Raw genomic sequence first — 14,262 nt, 5'->3', positions numbered from 1 at the left:
AGGGAAGACAGTAAAAATCCAGTAACTTCTCACTGGGGTGTGTAAAATACCTGCCAAGCCTGTGGAAGGATGGTTAGACACCTGAATGCAACCTGATCAATTCTTACTCCTTATATCTGTTTTAATATTTTTTTTCTCTCAATTTTCTCAGCATTTTTCATCTGAAGTAACTTCTCTGGGAACTTACATCCCTGATTTCTTTTCCCTGGCTTTATTTTTAGAAACACACATGTTGAGCTGAAAAGTAGGTGACTGCAATTCTGCTTGTCAGTGACAAATAACTCCAAAAAGGAAACTGGGCAGGATTAAAGTCAAGGAGAGTCCTAAGTCTTTTGTGGCGAATTGAAGCTTCTCTAAAACTGCTTAAAGTTTGTTATTGAGAGGAGAGTTGATGTGCTCTGTTAGTGTTTGTTCCAGTGTGACAAGTAAAATAGGGGCTGGGTTGCCTATTCAATAGCAACTGACCTATAGAACGAGCAGAAAACTCAAAACTGAAGTTGTTGGGAAAATTGTCTTCTCCAGAAGTCAAAAAGAATAATGTTTGTAGGTGAGAGTCTTGGACTGACTCCAGCATAGAGAGATCCCTTGATTTCCTGAAAATAAACCAGCAAGTGTTGTGGTCTAGTGAGAGGGGTGACCTCGAGAGTTCAAGTCCCTTCTTGGCACAAGAAGTTTTTGGGTATACGTAAAATCTGAAACTGGCACTAGATTTCCCTTTCTGGACTTCTGAAAAAGCATTTATATAGTGATGAACTGTTTTTCTGTGCAGTCTAAGTGATCCTGATTAAGTCCTCAGGGAGTTTTGGTTAGGGCCATAATTGTGCAGCATCCTTTGGGAATGTTGTTCCTATTTTTGGCCAAAATGATGTGACAAAACAAATTCTTTCTAAATTGTAATCTCCAGTTAGAATTTTCTCTGTAGAAAGCTTCATGAATGCTTGCTTTTTGGACATTTCAGCTGAGAGGGGGCAGATGGATGGACAACAGCTTCATGTTCTCAGTAGCTTCCAGCCTGGAGGAGAAATCTGGTTTCAATTTTGCTTGATATTGTATCTCAAATTATTTTTGCAGCTTCATCCCCTAAAACCAATTTGTCTATTTTTGGTGGCAGTAGTAGGAGTGTCATTAATTGTTGAAAAGTGTTTCATTTGAGCAATTCGGGCTGGTGCGATACAGTGCTTTAATATCTTCTCTGAGTCCAGCAGAGACTGGGTCTTCTGCCTTTGCCTTGTTTCACATTGTTTTTTCTCAAAGATAAGCCCCTGCTGTGTTAAGCTTTGCTACTGTAATGTCGTGAAGGGTTTCTTTGGGGACTGAAGTCACTGCCTTGTTTTTCTATATCTTGCCTGTAAAATGTCTGGGATCTTGGGAAATTTTTTGAAATGAGATAAACCTATTTTCATGAGGTTTGGGATCATAGCGTGCTTTTTCACTTGGCTGAAGCTTGTATCCTGTTTTTGCCTTCTTTTATCTTTTTGTATATTTTAATTTCATATTTAGAGAATATGAAATGGTTTTCCTGTTCCATGACTTGCACTTGTGAGCAGCACCCTGACTCCTGCCATTACTTGTCTGTTTGTGCCTTCACCTGCGTGTTCCCTGCCTTGGGATCCTCAAGGTGCATTGACTTGACACTTTCCCAGCTCCAGTGAAGCCAGTGCCCAGTGCTTCCCCTCCTGCATTTTTGTATTATCCCCACGAGTGAGGAGCTGGCTCATGGTGTCCTCAGTGTGCTCAAGGAGCCACATCCAACTTGAGGAATCTGGCTTTAGTAGCAAATTTTTTTCCCTGGATGGCAAAAGTGAGCAAGAGGAGCAGCAGCTGCAGCCCCGGAGCCCAGGGAAAGCAGTGAAAGCCGGAGGTGCCTCTGTTGTTCTCCGGCTGCATCCCAAGAGCAGCTCTGGTGATGTGTGGAAGCTGAAATATCCTCCTGTGCACAGAGCTTTCTGGTTGTATTAGTCATCCATCAGGCTTCTGGATTATTGAAGTGCTGAAGCTCTCCTAAAGAACAGCAATATCTATTTGTAGAAAGGTACACCATGTGAAGTGCAATTCCAGTATATTAGAGCTGCCTACTGGAGATGTTCTCGGGAGTGCTGCCCCTCCTGTGCTGAGACTCCAAGAGATGGAGAGCCCTCATCAAAGATCTTAAAGGCTTCTGGGTGGTTGTGGGGATGCAAATGGTGATGTGTTAAAGCTCCTGCTCAGCTTCTCCCACAGTCACTCCTGTTTAGCCCAGTAGCATCAACTGGTGGGTGTTGGTCTCCAGATGTCGAGAAAACCTGAGGAAAAGGGGATCTGTAGCATTAATGGAAAATACTCTTCCACGAGGTATGGGAGAACTCCTGACTCAAAGAGTTAAAGACCAAAACCTTCTTCTCTAACTCTTTAACTTGTCCTGGCTTGAACTAAATCTGAAAGTGCCCAGAGCTGAACTGGTCCATTTTTAAGCTGTAATTCATCTGTCTCTGCTGTTTACAGAAAATCTTTAGGATAGTTGCTGGCTAGAAGGTTAATTCCAATACAGCAACGATTATGTACTTATGAACTTAGAGGAAACTTGAATCTTTATGCCTTTGGTTGTGTTTATGGGTTCACTTCATGGTATTCTGACCCAAAAGTGAAACACAATGTTTCATGTAAGGTTTGAGATTCACAGACTGGCAAAACACTTGTCCTTGCTTAAGCAGTCTGACTTTTATGTAACTCATTATTTTTGCTCAAATGTTGCAGATAGTCGGTTTCCTGTAGCAACAGCCACCAGATGTTTCACTGAACAAGACTTAATTCTTTAAAATTGACCTGTGAGAAATGTGTGAAGGCGAACCGGGGGCCGGAACAATTGTGTGTCAGCATGATTTCCATTTCCTTGCTAAAATCCCACTGCAAGCCTGGCAGTTCCATTCGTGCAACGATGGATCCTAATTTTTGTGGGATGCTATGAGGCATTTTCCACGGCTTTCCATAAATGCGCTGTTGGGAGTGGGATCAGGCTGTCTTTAGGAGAATTAGCATTCCTGGGGCAATTAGCACTGTATGGGTTAAGTCTGTCTGGTGGATATGCCAATGTGGGGATCCTGCCATGGATCTCTCGGTCTTCTGTGATCATTCCTTGTTAGCTTTGCTAGACTGGATCTATTTCATATTTCCATGGGAAACCAACTCCTACCTCAATTTCTCAGCTGGGGAAAAAGAGTGTCCAAATGTTTTACTGGGGGGCATGGATTGAATGGTCCTTGTGGGCACTGTGAGGAGGTCCCAGCAGCTCTTGTCTGTGAAACGTCCCCATTCTGGGGGTTTGTGTAGCACTGTCCTTTCAGGAGTACTCTGCATGGGACAAGACTGCACAGGAAGTCAGTCCTCTCCTGGGATTGAGTGATATGGGACCTGGACTTTTGGGTCTGTTGTTTTCTTGTCCAGGTCTGCAGAGACCAGATAAATGAAAGCAGAGCTGTGCCATTTCCCTTCCCTACAAGAATTTCTTGCTCCCATTGTGCTTCCCCTTGTTGTGCAATTTGGACATGGAGGTGTGTATCGGAAATGCATTGGTCTTTAACTGAGGGTGCTAGTGACAGCTCTGTACCCAAGAACTGTGGATTGGGTAGAGAAGTTCAACTCTGCAGAGTTTGGTTTCAAGGTTTCAGAGGTCAAAGTGTGTGGTGGTTTAGGTTGAAGGTGTTTATGCTGGAAATAAGGCTTTTCCAGTGCTGGAAATGCTTCAGGACACAGTGTAGATGCTCCAGCCATCATCATCCACGGCGATTTTGGTACGTGTTAGACTTTGGTTTAGTGGCTTTTCAGAAGTTCTAGATGCCTACCACAAAATTTTGGTATCAATTAAGCAGGAGGTAACTTGAATGTCCTTTTTTCTTGTATTAGGATGTGAGACTGGTACTCGAAGTGGCGTCTTGAACTCCTTTCCCATCAGCACTTGCAGGTGATCGAATATTAAACATTTTCCCTTGTATCTGAACAACTGATCAGATACAGAAGCAACTTGACCTAATGAGTGGCATCTCTACCCATGGCAGGGGAAAAAGATGAGCTTTAAGGTCCCTTCCAACCGAAACCATTCCATGATTCTAGGAGTCTCTGAAGCACTATACATATGGAGCTTTGACTCGCATCCAAACTCTGTTGTTTAAACAGAGCTGGGAAAGCTGGTTTTGAGCTGTATGTGGACGCTTGGTCTCAGTGATGCTTTCCTGGGAAACAAAACCACCACCATGAAAACTGAAGCTTAATTGCTTTGGTTTGTATCTGACTGCCACAAATACTCAAGTATATCCTACTTTCTTATATGTGAACCTGAACTGGGGAAACTGTCATACAGTATAAATGACCTTTCCTTAAAACAACCAAACCCCAATGCTAACATGCACTTACCACAGTAATCCAACGAATAATTCCTGAAAAGGGCTGTAAAATCTTCATAATCCTTTGATTTCTCAGCATGCAAGTGTGTAAGAGAGGTCAGAGAATATGTGGGCATCATCATGTGTATTTGGTAGCATTTCCAGGGACACCAGAAGTGCCGTCTCCTGGAAGTGGCATCTCCTGTTTCCTGTCAGAAATCCTTTGGTGTGAGAGTCCCAGGTTGTGCTGTGCAGCATTTGCACATGTGCCCTGGGGAAGAGGAGAAATCAACTGCAGACAGGGACTATCTGACCTGCTTCCTGCCCAGCTGGCAGGTGATAGTGAGCAATTTCTACAGGCAAATACATGGTGGTTGTCATCTCTTCCTCAAGCAGCAGTGAGGCTTGCAGGTTGTAAATCACTTCAGAGAGTGCAGGTAGTGAAGCAAAGTCCCCTGAAAAGGTGGTGGCAGCTGTTGGACATCTGGTGCTTCATAGATGTGGTCAGGCAATGATCCATCTCAAACAAGGGCTTGACCATGTTTAGGTTGGTTGTTCCCTTTTCCATGTGCAGCTTCACCTTGTCCTGAGATGCATCCTGCAGAAGGATAGTGGCCAGGTCACCATGGTTAAGAGTTTATTTTCCATTTTAATATTGTCTTGAGATGCTGGGAAGTCTAATTTTTAACATTTTCCATAACAGGTGACAGATGTCAGATGTCCCTCAGTTTCCTTCTCTCCTAAACTTTCTTCTCCAGGTGAATGTGAATCAAATCCGGGCAGTTTCTGTGACAAAACAATATTTTTCCAGTTCTTGTTCTCTCACCTATCGAAGGAAATGGAATATAGGTTAAAAAGACCTTTTTGATGTAGATGTCCAAGTTGGCTGAAATTGTATCAAGTTTTGTTTTTTCTGACATGCTGTCTGTGGGGACACAGTGCTACTTCTGTGAACAAGGATGGTGGTTAACCTCAAATGAGCTCTGAAGGTCACAGGTTCGAGGAGTAGATGAGCTGCCCCGTGTGACACAAAGCTGCAGAGCTCCATTCTGTTAGCTGCAGGGACCAGGAGGCTGCACAGATTTCTCAGAAGCAGGGGAAGTACAGACAAGTGGGGAAAAAACACCATTGCATCGATGATATCACAGGTCATGAAACGGTCTCCAAGTCCTTTGCACTGACACATCACTGTGCATTTTCTGTGCTCCTGTGGTCTTGGCTGGATGTTGCTACTGGCTATCCAAGATGGGGTGTTGTGTCAAATGTGATTGCCCCTTACACCTGCACTCTCAAGGCATGAATTTCTCCTGAAAAATCTTAAATGTCCTTGTGCCACCTACCAGTTTTTACAGTCTGACTGAGGAGACTCAGTCAGAAATAGCCTGAATTTTCTTCCACATGCGGTGATTCAGAGGGGTATTTTGTGGCTGATTACGGAGCCATTTGGGGATTTGAAACCACAAAAGGTGATGTTTGATGCATGGGGCTGTTGTATAGAGATGCAGTTGAGAGATGCTGTCTTTCCTTGTGGAAGAATTGCCTTTTAGGCAGAAGAATTGGGCTTGTTTTTTCAGCTTTCTCAAGGTTATGTTGTTAGCATGGAAGGGGAACAGGCGCTGTAATGGAGTAATTAATCTTATAAATAGAGTTTAAGGTAGTACCTAAAAGGGATTTGTGGTTGAGGGAGGCAGGGTTCCAGCAAGGGATTCTTAGAGGCTCAACCTGTATTTAAGTGAAGATATGGTGGTGGGGAAGAATTTGGATGGGAGGTTGGTGCCTTTCAGAGGACAGAAAGAGGCTTGGTGGCATCTCTCACTTTTCCCATGGTTAGGAAGCAAGTCCTGCATGGAACCAAACCTCCACTTCTTGTTTTACTTGATGATATTAAAACTAATAGGGTGGGAAAAGGTCTTGTCTCTCTGCTCGCTGAGATTGGTGCTTGTGAAATAAGTGCTACAGCTCAACATGAAGGAATCTGCCAGCTGGGATTAGTCCAAGGCCATGAGTTGCAGGACAGAGGAATATTATCATCAGGATGTGCTTTCCTTGGCTACAGATCTCTGCAAGTACCCGTGTGGCATCTCTGCTTTGTTTTAAGAGATAAACTTAACTCTGAAGTCTAGATGAGTGTGAGAGGGTAGAACAAACAGCTTTCTCTTCCACCTTCAAGGGCCAGGGTATCCTCTGATTGTCACTCCTTGCTTATTATTTGTTTTCTTGCTGGACGTTGTCTTTGGTTTCTCTAATCCAAGGAATCCATCAGGTGTTTGCTAATCTGTCTGCACCAAACTCATCTAAGTTGTCTTATCTCACAACAGTTTTGGTTCTTGAGAAACCTTTAGGCTTCCCTCTACAGTGTCACTGATTTTTAAGTCATTCTAGGATGGGAAATACAACAGCACAGAGCTGCACTTCCTTCCTACAGCTTCTGTTGCTGTGCTGTAAATAACTTCAAGGACGGCTTAGGAAATGTGGTTTCAGTCCCAGCCCAAGCTGGGAAGCTTTTCTTCTGGACAGGGATGAGTGACTCCTCTCCCACGTGGATTCCTCTGTGTTACACTGCGTAACTGAGCTGGTGCTTCATTATTTTCCCCAGTGAGGGAACATATGTGGATAGGTCTCCTTTGCCTTTAGCATCAGTGGAGAAATTTGTTTTTGAATTCTTTGTCAAATGGGATTGATGCCAACTCTGTGGCGTGGTAGACATGCAGGAGGGAAGAGATAGCATGCAGAGGGACCTGGATAGGCTGGAGAGGTGGGGCTCTGCAAACCTCATGGAGCTTAGCATAGCCAAGGGCAAGGTCCTGCCCCTGGGCCAGGGCAATCCCAGCACAAACATAGGCTGAGGAAGAATGGTTGGAGAGCAGCCTTGGGGAGAAGGACTGGGGGTTGGTTGATGAGAAGCTCAGTGTGCCCTGGCTGTGCGCTGGGACCCATAAACCTTCCATGCCTTGGGCTGATCCCACAGTGTGGACAGCAGGGAAGGAGGGGGATTCTGCCCCTCTGCCCTGCTCCAGTGAGACCCCACCTTGCAGTGCTGCATCCAGCTCTGTGGTCCAACAGCAGAAGGAGCTACAGCTGCTCTGGAGACAGGCTGGGAGAGCTAGGGGTGTTCCCCTGCAGAAGAAAAGGCTCCAGGGAGATCTTAGAGCCCCTTCCAGTGCTTAAAGGGGCTCCAGGAGATCTGGATGACAGACTTTGGACAAAGGCCTGGGTGATAGTGCTTCCCACTGCCAGAGGGCAGGGTTAGATGGGATATTAGGAAAAAATTGTTGGGTGTGAGGGTGGTGAGGCCCTGGCCCAGGTTGGCCAGGGAAGCTGTGGCTGCCCCATCCCTGCAAGTGCTGAAGGCCAGGTTGGACAGGGCTTGGAGCAACCTGATCCAGTGGAAGGTGTCCCTGCCCATGACAGAGGGTGGAATGAGGTGGTCTTTAAGACCCCCTCCAACCCAAGCCAGCCAGTGAAACACATGAATAGGTTAGAAATTTTTGAAACAGGAGAGTGCCAACACGTAAGTCTAATTCCTTGGGCAACAGAGGAAAATCCTGGGTGTTGTTAAGCGCAGGACTTCACTCTTGTCCATACCGGGGGTATGTATAGTTTTAGTGGTATGTACATTGCCTTTCCTTCCTAATAGATCTCTGGACTACAAGTGGGTGGCAGATTTGTTTGTTTTGGCACAATATTCCCTTTACATGGGCATGTCTGGAGTTTACAGCAGAGGAGCCAGGCTGTGACCTGTGCAAAGTCCTCAATGCAAGGGCAAGGAGGGAAGCAGGAAAAGCTGTCATGTAAAATTACCTCTCTGAAACTGAGACATCTCTTTAGCTTCTTTCCCTGCTGGTTTGCAGACCATTTCCTTAAGCTGACCTTGCTCCATCAGATGCATCATGAGCTTGAACATTTGTGTCAGCACTGCCTGTTCCTGCCATGTGCCGTCCTTGCTCGGAGCTGAATTTGCCATGGGTTGAGAATCAAGAATCACCCTTCAGGGTGTTGAAGAGCTTCAGTGGGGATCCTCTTCTGGCACTGGGGAGTTCAAATCTGAATGGAAGTAACCAAAACGGTGAGGTGACCTGGCAGAAAGGTGGCTGAAGTGTTCGCTCTCTACCTAGGTGATTTATTGACCTAAGGGATGAGCATCAGGTAGTGGGACAGTGCTGAGGTGCAGATAAAGGGTTATCAGTGGCAGTGGCAGAGGTTCGTGTGAATTAAATCTGCTGCCATGGCCTTGGTACAGCATCAGTGAATATCTGGCTTTGATAATGAAAACAAATGTGCTGTGGAAGCTGGATATGGCTTTGGAGTTAGTTTTATGGGTTGAAAAATCATAGATCATAGAATATTCTGAGTTGGAAGGAACTCACAGAGATCATCCAGTCCAACTCTTGGCTCTGCCAGGACACCCCCAACAGTCCCACCATGTCCCTGAGAGCATTGCCCAAATGCTCCTTGAGCTCTGGCAGCCTTGGGGCTGTCCACTGCCCTGGGGAGGAGCCTATTCAGTGCCCAACTACTCTCTGGGGGAAGAACCTTTTCCATCCAACCTAACCCTCCCCTGACACAGCTTCATGCTGTTTTTCTTGACGTGCAGGGATTTGGGGAATTGCCAGGTGTCCTTGCAGGCTTTAACACCTTCTTGGGCACATTCTCCATGACCTGGTGCAAAGGCAGGTGATGTCTGAGCAGCCCTGTTTGTCAACCTGTGTTCAGAAGAGTGTGAACAAGGAAGGGATGGTGATGTCTCATAACCAGGCTGAGCCTTCACAAATTTAAGTTTGTCCCATCACTGGGACCTAAAGGGGGCAAATCTGATGAGCTTGATGGTGCATGAAGGCTGGAAGGGTACAGGCAGAAAACACCTCTAGAGCTTCTTCAGACTGTCACTGTGGGAAACCAAAGAGTGTTTGTTGCCATCTGTGATGCTGCTCATGCCACCCAGACGTGTCCTGGTGTGCTGAGTGGTTTCACATGCTGATGTGGAGTGGCTGCTTCCCCTGCGTGGCTGCCTCACCTGTCCTAGTTCATGGACCTCATCTCAGGGTGATTATAGAAAGAATATGCACTTGAGAATCACAGGGAGAAATACGACAGGTATTGGAGGGTGCTTCCAGTTAATCTGGAAGAAGCTAAAACACCCATCCAGCATGCGAAGGCTTTTAAGGTGTAGCTTCTGATTTGCGGAAGAAGAACCCTAGAAAACCAACCAACAACGGAAACCTTCAAGTATTACGTTTTTTTAAAGCCGTGTAGCTGCTCCCTGGAGTATTGATGGCTTCTGCTTGGCTTCCCCCTGTGGGCAGGTGCTCTGGGCACTTCCTTGCCAGATTGAGGAAGGAACTCGGCGCAAACATTTACTTTCTGTGAACAAACGCAACTGTCTGACTGTGTATCTTGGGATTAGGGTGCCTGATTGCTCTTCTGGGGAAGTGCAGGTTTTTATGGATGAGGTCTGTGTGGGTGTAGCCATGGCAGGCACAGAATGAAACCAGTAACTGAGGCTGGACCTTGCACTGGGGAGGAGGCAGCTCCTCCACCAGCAAACAGAGCAGCCTTTGCTTTGTTTAGAAATAAATGAAGAAAAATAAAAGAAATGAAATTTTAAAAGGCAAGACAAAGGATCTAAACATCTTCTGGCCCTCCTGCGAGGGAGCTGTGCTTCTCCAGTGTGTATTTTGCTTGGTCTGTGGGTAATTCCTGGCATCTTTTGATCGTGTGGCAATCCAGATCCATCTCTTCTGACAGCTGAACTGCTTCATCAGGATACAGAACTGGGAGATCTGAACAAGGGAGTGTCCTAAATCTCAGAGAGGAAGGAAAAGGTGGTTCTGTGAGGTGCTGTGAGGATGCTGCCCTGGGGGATAGGTGGGTTTTTTCAGACGGTTTGTTGTGGGGCTGCAGTGTTGACTTCATGGAGTTTTTATAATCCCATAGCAGGATGGGAAGGCAAATTGCTGCAGAAGGTTTCAGGCTTTGAGTATAACAGTGCCTTAAATATCAGTCTCTGTCAGTTTTTAATGGAAATGATCTATCCCAATCAAAACCTTCCTCTACCAGAAACAGAGATGAGAGAGAAGGTGGTGCTGGCAGGGGAGTGGGGCGCTGGCAGCAGCAGTAAGATTTGTTTGCAGAGTCTGAAGCAATGTATTTATTAAGCCCAAACGAGCAGGATTTATTACTCAGGAGTCTTGGTTCTTACCTTTTCAGCTCCCTTGTGCTCTGCACCTTGTAACCAGGTGCAGAGGTCAGTCACCCCTGTCCAACAGCAATTTGCCTCCAATAAACAGCACGGCTGGGGCAGGTTCCTCTGCCCTGGCAGGTCTTAGGTACATAGTTTCTTTTTCAAGACATGGTTTAGTTGCAAACAAAATATGTCGGTGATGTCAGTTGAATTCCTGCCAAATGTCTCATTACATGAGGTGACAATGTGGTCTGATCCTCTCTCCATGACTGCTGGAAAAGGCAGTATCTTTACATAAGGAAAGTGAAGTTCAGGTGTTAAAATGAAAACACACATACATTAAATAATGAAGTATCAACTTTTCTTGTGTTTCCCCTTAGTAGACTCCATCTCTCTCCTTTTGTCATCACCATTACTAATTTTTTAAGAGATGCTGCTGTTCCAGCTCACCATCTCCTACATCACTGTGTTTCCAGTTCATTCCCCAGATCTTAGGAGGAGTTTCTGGTGATGAGCAACGTGGAGTCAAGTCTGTTGGGCAACATCGAGAGTCTGTGGGATGGAGTGATGCAGACCTGGCAGAGTTGTCCTCTTCCCCGCTTGTTGTGGGGTGTTTGGGCTTTACCCGCCAGGTCAGGTCTCAAAATTTAGCTGCACAGAGTGTACTGTGACTTCTACCCACCTAAACTGTTTGTGGACATGTTCCCTTCTTCTGGGTTTCTCTTTTCTTCCTCTCTTCATATGAGGCTGTGTGGTGGTGAAAAATAGCTGCTTGAGTTCTTGTGGGATCATGCTCAGCATCAAGGAAGGACAGGGACATTTCCTACAGCCAGTTGTCCTTTGGCTGATGGCTGCTGTTCATCCCTGCAGGTTACACCTGAGCTGGTCTGAATCTTCCTTTGGCACTCAATGCCCAAACCTTTGCACTGAATTAGGTACTTGCATGAAACTCCCTTTTTGAAGGCACCTTGTTCTGATGCACCTTTGTAACTTCACTCCTGTTGCAGGAAAGTGGTTTTCTCCGAGGCTTTGCTGCTTTGTAGTAACCCTTGGACACAGAGAGCCCTTATTCCTGTGTTTAGGGCTCAGTGCTGTGAGAGGTTGGATGTTTTTCTGTCTCCTGAGCCATTAGGGGCAAATGCTGAGCACCTGATGGCTCATCCTGAATCTGGCCTGTGGTGTCTGAAGCTCATTTTAGGAGCTGATATGAGACTTGGCAGAGGTTTGGTGTCCTTCTGCTCTGAGGCAACAAAGAAACCATTCTCCTTTTTTGTTTTCAGCTTTTTGAGGTGCCCTGGGTATTGGTGGGACAGAAAGGAGGCAACCTGTTCCCATCTGGCAACCACAAGCCAAGCCTGGGGACCTGGAGCTCTTCTCAAGCTGGGATATAGAGAAGCTCCATCTGAATCCCCCCTCACTGCTGTTCTGTAAGTAATGAGACTTTTTATGGATACTGGGTTGCACTTGACATGAATGTGTCCTTCCACAGTGGAAACATGTACCTCCTGAGTACTGGGCTCCCCTAGACACAGGGCCAGCTGCCTCTCAGCACCTCAGGGCTGCCTGTTGTCTCGAGCTGGGTTCCATTACTACAGCTTCTACCCACCCTTGCCATCAAGGGGTCTTTGGTTTCCTTTGATCCCATCTCCTCAACTTCATGAGGACTTTTCTTGTGGTGAGAGGCTTTTCCTTGCCCCACACACCGTGAGAGCTGCATTGGCTCTGAACTTTATACTTGCGTTCCTTTATGAAAGCATAAAAAAAGCACTTCATGGTTTGGATACTGCAAAGGTTTTTTGGGCTTTTTTTGTGTTTAGCTGCCAAATTCACCAGTCTTTTCAAGCTCTTGGAGCCTGTCTGCAGTTCATCCTCTGGGCTGCTTTTCCTTGCCAGGCAGTGTGCAGATAAAACACTCGTGGATGATTGAGGTGCATCTGTGTTACATTAGGCTGTAAATCTGCAAAATCACTTTTGCCGCCAGTGATCCAAGGCTGCTCCAGAGCCTGGGCTGCTGTGGTGGTCTTGGCAAGGACTTGCTCATCATTGTTGACACCAGCAAACTACATCCTTCAGCCACCATGGATGCATCTGAACCCTCCTGGTGTGGGTCATTCCTTGAAGATGGATATACATGGCTGTCTAGAAGTCCTCTTTTTCCCTTTCTTCTTCAAATCCATTGTCTGAAAGGAAGGGGATGGTGTAGGCACATCTGCACCTCTTTTTGCTGTTAAGCAACCTGGTATTTTAAGATGAAAATAAAAATACAGGTCCTTGAGATGCCTAGATACCAGAGAAGAGAATGTCTGCAGGGTTCTCATCCTGCCCCAGGTCTCTTGCAGACCCTTTGCTGCTGCCAGTTTTTTCCACATTTTCTCTGTAGCATGTCCATAAATATCCATTTCTGCTGGAACCTGATCTTACATGGCTTCACACAGCCTGTTTTGTGAGCAGAGCTGAGATCCTGACCCACCAGGCTCTTTGAGAAACCTTTCAGAGATTGGACTTGACAATCTTGGAGGTCTTTTCTGACCTTTTCTGATCTTGCAATTCTGAATGCTGACCTTTGCAGTTGTAAAAAGCTGGGGTCTGTTGCTGTAATATCAGGAGGTAGATCTCAAAACTGCTGTTGGTGTGAGGGTTCCCTCCCATGGCAGGGGATGCAGGACCCCGGGGCACTGAGGGCTCTGCAGCTGGTGCTGGGCAGGCTCAGTGTGTGGGCTGAGCACCTGTGTCGGTTGGTGCTGCTGACAGCAGGGGTTTGGCTCTCTGACAGGCTTTTCTGCAGAGGGATGGTGTCTGATGTTGTTTTCAAGCCTCAGAAGATAGAGGGGAGTTGATCTGGCAGTTGCTCTTCAATGTTTTCTCTACCCAGCCTAAGAAAAACCTGAAAATATGCAGAGCTCAGGTTTCATTAGGGGATTTTTTCATTTTATTCGGGCATTCAACTGTTCCTTAGCTGCTCCAGCATAATCCACCTCTTCCTAAACAGCACTAACCCTCTTTTTCTGTCAGATTATGGTCTCTAGTTCTTTGTTACATCTGTAAGAATATGCATCTGTGGCTCCTGGCACGTGCTTGGCTGGGACTCACATGGGGAAGAGAAGTCAATGGATTGAGCTCAGTCACACAAACCACTTCCCAGGAAAACGCTTTATGCTTTGTTTTGACTCTCCTTGTGTGGAAGAACTAAATTGCCAAGTAAACGTCTTTTTCCCTCAGCATTCCTGGTTTCCCTGCTGAGCTTGCATGGAGAGGATTGAGAGCACAGTTCAGGAAAGAACTTAGAGAATGAGTACTTGAGTTTCTCTTGGTGAAACGATCAACCAAGACCCACTTGGAAAAGGAACTTGCCATCGTATTTAGTTGAGGATTATACAATTAATGTGTTTTAGCACATTCACAATGTCTTCGAGGAAAAGACCTCATCAAAGTTCACTTTCCTCAGATGGAAGAGGGTATGAGTTTGTTTGGGTTCATCCCCGTCCATAAAAACTGTAATTGGAGGATGTCCACTTGCCAGTCCTGGACATTCATGAGTAAGGAATGACTGTAGTGATCCACAGTTGTCCGTCCTTCTCTCTTCCCAGCAATTTAGACTTAAATACTGTTTATGTGCCTCCTTGTTTTCCGCCTGTGAAGCACTGAACAAAACTAACTGCACAAGCTGAAGATTAAATTGTTGGGTCAAATGATTCAACAAAAGCAATTTGTGATGTTTAAAAGGCA

At 45.9% G+C, this 14,262-nt stretch overlaps 1 protein-coding gene across 3 annotated transcripts in view; it reads left to right on the top strand.

Annotated features, from left to right (window-relative positions):
* CSNK1G1 (casein kinase 1 gamma 1) overlaps positions 1–14,262 on the top strand; it is a 101,541-nt gene that overhangs the window by 20,562 nt on the left and 66,717 nt on the right. For 2 of the 3 annotated variants that reach the window (XM_050309327.1, XM_050309325.1), the window contains exon 3: positions 11,817–11,963. The exons of the other annotated variant lie outside the window; for it this stretch is intronic. The gene's annotated coding sequence lies outside the window, so the exon portion shown is untranslated. The remainder of the gene's footprint in view (positions 1–11,816; positions 11,964–14,262) is intronic. 3 annotated transcript variants of the gene reach the window in all.

This window comes from Myiozetetes cayanensis, unplaced genomic scaffold (genome assembly GCF_022539395.1).
Source record: "Myiozetetes cayanensis isolate MyiCay16 unplaced genomic scaffold, myiCay2020 scf14, whole genome shotgun sequence".
Classification (NCBI taxonomy): domain Eukaryota; kingdom Metazoa; phylum Chordata; class Aves; order Passeriformes; family Tyrannidae; genus Myiozetetes; species Myiozetetes cayanensis.
Note: the sequence above shows the minus strand (reverse complement) of the source record. Positions and strands in the feature narration are given on the sequence as shown.